The sequence below is a fragment of the Culex quinquefasciatus genome, chromosome 2, assembly GCF_015732765.1.
Source record: "Culex quinquefasciatus strain JHB chromosome 2, VPISU_Cqui_1.0_pri_paternal, whole genome shotgun sequence".
Classification (NCBI taxonomy): domain Eukaryota; kingdom Metazoa; phylum Arthropoda; class Insecta; order Diptera; family Culicidae; genus Culex; species Culex quinquefasciatus.
Window position 1 is genome coordinate 44,418,697 of NC_051862.1, and position 8,978 is coordinate 44,427,674.

The window sequence follows — 8,978 nt, forward strand, 5'->3', positions numbered from 1 at the left end:
TTTTTAGATTTTTCCCATACCAACTTCACCTTCGAGTATCAATGGGTAAGTGAACTATGGTCAGGGATGGTATTTACTCGTTTCCTCGCCGATGGCGAGGGCTTTTAGATATCGTCCCTCGCTCAAATCATCAAATTTTTGGCGTTCTCCCAAAACTGCATCAAGAGAGCGAAGCGAAAACGACGCCGATGAAATAGCGAGCAACGAACAAACCGATGCGTAAGACGGAAAAAAATCTCTCACACAGCCAGTCCCCTCGCTCAAAAAGCAAGAGAAAGAGCAATCGTGAAATTCTCTCGCCCGTAAGCCCTGTAGAAATGAGTTCATTTGTGTGCGTGAGCTCCAGTGTATGTATACAGCAATTTCGTGTGCGTGCCTCTCCGGTTGGAACGATAGTTCCATCGGAGCCAGCGAGAGGGTATTTCTCGTCGATGTGATGGGCTTTCGATATTCGCGATAGCAAGCCGACCATCACTCGGCTGCGAAAGAGAAGAGAAATTTTAAGAGACGAGGAACGCACCGAAATATGCATCAATGATAGTGCGATGGTGATGGTTTACCTACCCTGACTATGGTACATTGGGTGGCCAAGTTTCAAAAAAGTGACCTTCTCCAAATATTTTTTGGTATTTTTTTCTCGAAAGTAAACATTCTAACTAAGAAAAATCCAAATTTTCAAAGCTCTAAGTTTGTTCATTACGGAGATACGCAAGGTGAAACTCAAAAAATGGAGTAAAAAACTAGCATTTTTCGTAAAAAAGGCTGATTGTTTAATTTTAACATAGCTCAGCCATTTTAAATGTTTTATTAGGACAACTATACATCGTTGGAAAGGTAATGAGATAAGCTTTGAAACTATTAATAGATAAAATGTTGTTTTCGAACCAAAAACTGAAGTTTTCATCGAATAACTGGAGCATTTTTTTGACAAAACATATTTTTTTGTGTTTGTTATCGAGTACTTTTTTTGCTAACCGATGCTAAACATGAAACTAAGATCACTTGAAAGATTGGATTATAATCTAACATTGCTGAAATTTCCAGCCTGCGATTTTTTGCGTTTTCGGAGTTATGCCATTTTGAACATTTACGTTTTATCAAAATTTGCTGCAATCTACGCCTGCAATATGCAATATGCGCCCGTTTATTTCACTTGCTTTGCTACCTACTTCGTGGGCATCGTCGCTTCAAAAATCAATACCTGGTTTCAAGAAGTTCGAAATGACTTTATTGGAATTTTCTGTTGCCTACATTTAAAATTGAGTAACTTAGTCAAAATAAGGTATTCGTACCGAAGTTTCTTAAGCGAAACTGGAGAATCTCAGTTTGATACCGAAAAAATTATTCAGCAAAATGTTGACTTAGCATGATGAATTTCTGCGATCAATCCATGAAACTGATCAACATTTAAGTTCTATGTTGGTTAGGACAAAACATCATAAAAAGTACCTTTAACATATCCTGAAGCTGTCACAAACTCTATAATCAAATGAATTTTAAGAATATGGTTTGTATTTTATCGTTTTACTTCATAATAAATATTTTGAATAAAATTAATTTTACTGTTATTTGATTTAACAATTAAAATTTTCGCAATTTATGTCCGTAAGGGTGGAGGGGTGGGGTCTCAAGTTATATGGCATGGACTCACAAAAAGAAACACACAGCAGTAAATAATAAATTTTTGACTTAAAATGAATTTATTACGCTTAACCAAATTTTGTTGGTGGGGAGGAGGAGAGGGGAGGGGGGTGAAAGAAAGAGGAGGGAGGGGTTGTGTCTTTAAAGTGGGGATGTATTAGCTTATCCATAATTTAATAATATAAACTTGCAATACAATATATAAGCAATTCTGTTGCACTTGCAAATGTATGAAAAGACTATTTATTATAAACAATCAACTATTGAAAAACATAAAAAGTCATAAAAATCGACGTATAGCATTTCAATACCATACAATTACCCAAATTTGTATGAAAAACATTTAAAAACCAAAAAAATAATTTGGCCGCCTGTTTGTATGGAGATGGCCCATAGTGAAGTGTTGACCGATTTTTCTCATATTTGGCCCAGAGTCCTAATATAGCTCAAGAAACAAAAATCAGCTTGTGGAGTGAGGTTTTCAAAATAAAAGTCCTATATTCTGGGCACCCTAATAAACACTTATTTGTAAGAAAAATCATGCAACATATGTCTTTTCTAACAATTTTACATCAGAATTTTAAAATTAAAATGACTTGTTGTGCTTTGAATCCCAGCTGATATTATATAGATTTGAAACTGATTCGAAATCCGGACACTTTTGCTTCGAATTCCGGACACTCGTTTTTTCTTATGAATCGCACAGATTTGGACTGAAATTTTAGTAAATGGCTGTTAACATCAAAACAATCGATATTTTGTAAAACAAAAAAATGCTAGAATTTAAGGAAATCTGATCCATCATTTTCTGCTTTGCCTTCCCGGTGTTTCGGATGCCCGTGAAATATTTCAGTGAAATGTTTCACATTTTTTTAAACTCTTTTCCAAACCTATTTGAAATGAAACGTGATGTTAGAATTCATCAAATAACACAAGTTTGACCATATCGCCAGCTGTGTGCTATCTTGTGACATAGACCATTTTGATCGATAATGAGTTAATGATTACGTTTTGCTATACTTAACAAACACTACAAGATGCTTTAACCCGATTTTGGAAACTCGCTTCCGTTTCCCGGATATCGCAATACACATTTGTGACATAGACCAATTTATCATCAAATTGATCGTGCACACTTGTGACACGTCATACATGTTGTTGGAAAATGTGGAAAATTTTTCTTGTTTTTCACAAAGTCATGTACACACATATTTTCTAAAGGCAATGCAACCTTTTGTTTATGAAAATATACTGATTAAGTCGATTAAACCATTGATTTTTTAAGCTTATTCTAGTTTGTATGAGAATTCTGTGCACACTTGTGACACGTAGTACAATTTTACTTTCGAAACACACTTGTGACACGTGCTTTTCAGATTTTTGTTTACATTATTTACTGTATCTTTTAACTGGTGTAACCAAATTAATTGAAATTTGGAGCGTTTGTTAAGCGATAGTATACGAACCGATTGCTTCAAAAGGTTTGGCTCTATCATTCATAGTTTTGAAATTATTTACCAACAAACTTTAAAAATCGATTTTCTCGAAAAGTACTAAATGGTTGTTGTCACAAGATAGCACACAACTGACGCTATGCGAACTTGTATCCAAATAATTGATAAAGGTCCGGAAGCGTCCGAGAGTTCAAAGCATGACGTTATGTAAAATCGAAGAAAATTGTGATTTTTCGTACCACAACAACACGGCGTAGGTCACCATTATTGGCATTTGCAAAAAGTGATTGGTTTATCTTTTTTCGGCACCCTTCGCAAACGTCCAACCATACAAAATTGCTGGCGGATCTTTTCCGGGAGGGATCCGGATAAAAGATCCGGCAACAATTTGTATTGATTTGCGTTGGCTGAGGGTGCCGAAAAAAAACGGAATCGACGTAACACCTTATAATGTGGCCCTCTTAAACCTTGCGGTTTCGTCAACGGATCCACAGGCGTGTATCGTTCTTTTTGCGACAAGACTCCGCCTCCCGGGTCTCCTAAGTGTGAAGGTATGGGCACGGGGAGAGGGCACCGAATACCTATATTTACACTTAGAATTTTTTGCGTCCGCCCCGGGATTCGAACCGGCGACCTCTGGATTGTGAGTCCAGTGCGCGGTCCGATTGATCCACACAGGCAGACAAGGGTGCCGAAAACAGGGACTTATTAATTAGGCCAAAGAATCCTCACTCCAATTTTGAGCCAAATCGTAGAACATTCCTGATTTTATTCAACTTCAAAGATAGCCAAAGAACTTTAAATAAGAAAATAAAAAAAATAATTGCTCCCCCAGCTACAACATCCAAACGGTCCAGTTCGAATCTGCAACTGTCAGTAAATTATTCCAGTACGTGATCGAACCCGCTGTCACGTGCCATCCGTTTCTTCTTTCATTTAAATCTGGCCCTCATCAGTCTCAATTTCACAAGTCCTTTTACTGCAATGCACTGGGATTGCTTGCTGCTGCTGCTGCACTGATTGGAGAATTGGAACATTTGCTCGTAATAAATTATCAATGTTTCTGTGCTCGGGGGGCTGCGTCAGCTTTTGCTTTCAGCAAAATTTCCAGAAGTGTCCTGTGCTGCTGATTGCTGCTGACATGTCCTGAGCATTCTTTTTTTCCAGCTCTTTTCTGGAATCAGACTCAATTTTGAATTGCGTCGCTTTGTTCGTTTTTATTCGAGTACTTTACTTATTTCTTTTATGTTTGAATGCCATTAAAGTGGACTGCAATCTGCATTCTCTCACGAGTTCGGTTCAATTTTGTTGAAAAGGGGAAAAAATGCAGTGCTGTTTTTTCACAAATATTTGGCATCAACTCTAAGAGATAAAAATGTGACAGGAAAAATCAATTCCGAAAGTTATCCTTTCGTAAATTATGAATCACTATCGGAAACTTTCCCCGGTGGTGACGACGAGCAACAACGTGTTGATTTTCCCACCAAGGCTAGAGAGTGTCCTGGCGCCCCAGACAGGAAGACGCTTTCAGAAACTTTTCCCTGCTTTACACAAGCCAAAAGCTGTTGCTTTTCATTTGCCCACCAACCAAACACTTTACTGGGAAGGGTGAAAAAAAGGGACAAAAAACCTCTCTCTGGTGTGAACTTGCTTCTCGCAAGCTTGTGGCACTGCTCGTCACCTGCTTGGATGGTTGGGGTTGGGAGGGTGAAAAAGGTGAAATTAAAAACAAATTTTCCTCCCAAGGTGTTTTTCGTCAACAAACAGCAGTAAATGGCGAATGGAGCAACAGAGTGGAAAAACTTGGATGAAATAAAAAAAGCCAGCACTGAGGTTGTGGGTTTACCACGAAAAAGGTTTAAGAGTTTCCCACGACAAACACCTCCGTGGTTTGCCTTGTTTTGTGTCCTGAGCTCACACTTGAATATGAAAAATTGAGCAGCTTTTATATTTTTATTTTTTCTATAATCAAAATAGTTTCTTTTTTTGTACTTTCATAAGTTTGAAGAAATCATCAACTTTTAATAACTTTTGAAGAAATCTTTCGACCTTTTCCAAACAAACTATTTAATTCGACTGATTTTAAAAATTCACTATATCCAAACAATACAAGACAATACAATAACTAATTAGTTGACAATAACTAATTAGTTGACATTGTGTTATTGTTCTTTTTATTTCAATCTTCTTTTTTTATTTAAACTTCAAACAATTTAAGTAAATCAAAGTTGCTTACTTAATTTTCAGCCTACAACGTCTTAAGAACTTTGTTCTTTGTTTTTCTGACAGCCTAAATGGACTTGTTTTGAGAGGAATGAAAAAAAAAACCTTCAGTGTTCATTAGGAAAAGCAATTCCTTTTTTGTATTAATTTGTCTTCAACTTTTTAACGGTTTCAGCAATATCTCTGAATTCTATAAATGAGCTTGAAAATTATGTTAAAAGAGTCATGTTGAGGACATGATCAATACATTTTGCTGAAAAGATGACGTTTTTCTCGAAAATTTTATTAATGAAACTTATTTAGTCTTATACAAATATTATGCTTAAGAACAAAAGAAATGTTTAAATTTTTTCACGAAGTTTTACTAGGATTCGGGTTATCTCAACTGCTTGAGTTTATTTAGGTACTGAAATACATGGTTTCATTAATCTTATTTTTTGTTTTTCTTCTTTCGTGTATTTTTTTCCAAATAATATTAAAGTGCTACCATTTCGCAAATAGAGTTTTCTTTGTATTTTTTTTGTATTTTATAAAACCTTGTCCACGCATTCCCTATTAAAAAGAAGTCATTTTGTTTTATTAGTTTTTCGATACAAGTCTTCATACAATTTTGGGGGCTGGTTAAACAAAAGAGATATGAATGAAAATATTCTTGAGCTTTTGTTGTTGTCTTCGCCAAAGTTGTAGGTTATCATTTGAACTTTTCAGAAAAAAATTGGTACACGGAATTATCAATTGTTTTATTTAAATTTTTATCACTTGAAAATTAAATTCCCGTGTTATTATTTTTATTTTACGAATTTAATCACATGTTTTAGGGGGCTAATAGATGGGGTGCCCAGAATATGAGACTCTTTTTTCAAAATCTCGTACCACATGCTGAATATTGTACCTTAAGCTGTTTAAGGACACTGGGCCAAATATGACCAAAATCGGTCGTCATGCTCCCATTATCAATTCCAAGGGGTTTCCAGCATCGTGTCAGACTGGTCACTAATCCGGAATTACTTGGAATTTGAGCAAGTAATTCTGTAATTCCGGATTTACTGAGTAATTCCAGAGTAATCCTGGTAATTCCTAATAATCCCAGTAATCCTGGTAATTCCATGATTCTTGTTTGTGAAAATATACTTCAGAAAATAATGAAATATTGAAAAATAACGGTTAAAAAGATAATTTCGATAAACCTTTTATGATTCTATTTATAGCCTATTAATTTTCATGTAAGAATCCAAAGTTATAGCTAGTACGGAATCACTCGGATTTTGAGTAAGTAATTCAGTAATTCCAGAATTACTCCGCAATTCTGCAGTAATTCCTGTAATTCTGGAATTACCTAGTAATTCCGTAGTAATTCGAGAAATTCCATAGTTACTCAGTAATTCGTGTATTTCCCATCAATTCAAGTAAATCGGCAGAATGCATTTTGCTTTTCCTTGATGCTTTTAAGGTTGTAAGAAGTACAGAGCGGATTCGGAATGTCCGCAAATTTGGATGCTCTCTAATTCAAATGTATTCGGATGAAAAACAACTCAAACGTCAAAATCAGTTGTCAAACTGATGTTGATATTTACCCCATTATTCGACGATTTCCAAGTAGGGAGTCCAAGTTTCCCGGAAAACGGAAAAAATATATTATTTATTCCCGGGAAATTTTTGAAAACGTCATAAAATCTATGTTTTCTTTATATTTGTTATGTTTTTCAAGCTTTAAATTTATAGAATTAGCTCAATACTATTAATATCAATCTAAACAAGGATAGCAGTTTTAAGATAGCTTAAACACATTTTTGCTGTTCTCTGTTGTGCTTTGAATTTTATATGCACCACATTTCTAATTCAAATTAAATAAGTATTTTATAAATATTTATTTTTTAAATTATTTCTATATGACATGACTAAAACAGCTTAAAAATTGGTTTAAGATGTATAAAAAACAAAATTGACAACAAATAAAATGGTTTCAATTTATGTAAAATTTTAGAAAAGTTTAAACATATTAATTGTTTAAACCGGGAATTTTGTGCACTGTTGCCAAGCACGTGGTTTTGTGCGTTTGACAACTGTCATTCAATCCAATTCCAAAGACTTTTCTCAATATGCTGGAAGCTAGGCAGTAATTCCAAGTTATTTTTTAAAAATTTGAGCAATTCTAAGTGATTTCTGGAAATCCCAAGTAATTCTGGGAAATCAAAGTAATTCATGACATATTGCCAGTAATCCTGGTAATTCCATTTAGACTGGTCAGTAATCCTTGATGCTGGAAACCCCTTGATCAATTCCTTAAGGTTGAAGTGAAATTTGAAAAAAAAAGTCCAGACTTGATTATCCGTAGGCCTCGGCAAAATTTATCTTCAGATAATCGAAACTTTGACTAATCCAGTGTTTTTCAACCGGTGAGGAATTCTCCCTTGGGGAGAATTTTGACATTCTTGGGGGGAATGATTTTGCAATAGATATCCATTGCGTTTTTGTGAATATTATAAATCTTTATTTGGATTTTTTTTTTTGAATCTATAAAGCACACAATATATCAGAATGTATGTGAATATCTTTGAAAAGAAACAGCAGCATTTTTTTAAGATTAGATTAAAAAAAGCGTTAAAAATATTTTTTTCAGATTTTTTTCCGTTTTTTCATAAGATTAGTTAGTTATTGAATTCTCTTAAACAAGAAAAGTTTTTGAAAAAATAGTTTCCTTAAACAAATTTCGGTGGAATTTTACATTATTTGAGTTATGAGCAGAAGTAAATTTTTTTTGTAATAGTTTTTAAAACTGAGCTGTACAAGATAGTTTTTTTTTCAAAATAAGCAGTTAAAATAATTAATAAAAATAGTAACAATTTTCACGAGTTTTTTTATTTGATCATGATGGAAAAATTTAAATAAATTTAAACTCTTTAAAACTGGTGAGAATTTGAAAAATATTATTTTTTAGTTTTTGCTTTGATACGAATTTTTGAGAACATTATTTAAAATAATTTCTGGGGTTTTTTCATCTTTTTGAGAAAAGTTCTATACTTTGAAAAATATTAGAATTACAAATAATATTTTTTACAAGTTATTTGTCATAAAATTTCTGCATTTGCTACATACAGGAACATCTATAAAAAAACTTTTTTCAATTGTTGCTAGTGAAAAAAAAAAAATGTTTTGAAATAATAAATCTTTTTGCAAACATGCTGAAATTATGACGTGAGTGCAATGTTACTAATTAGTTAAATTTTAAAGGGGGGAATGTAACGTCATGATTCGAAATCCGGACACTTAGTAGCATATCATTTTTGTTATAGCTAGCAAAAAATCATGTAATAAGTTGGAAATGCAGAAATATCATCAGGATGTAGTATAAACAGCCAGTTTCAAGAAAATGCATGCAAAATATGTCCTTTCTAACAATTTTTCATCAGAATTTTAAAATTAAAATGACTTGTTGTGCTTCGAATCCCGGACACTGATAAAAGCTGATTCGAAATCCGGACACTTTTGCTTCGAATTCCGGACACTCGATTTTACTTATGAATCGCACAAATTTGGACTGAAATGTTAGTGAATAGCATTCTTTAGGTCTCAAATAAGCAGTTAGCATCAAAACAATCGATAGTTTTTTATAAAAATTTGCTAGAATTTGAGGAAATCGAAACCATAAATTTTTTGATT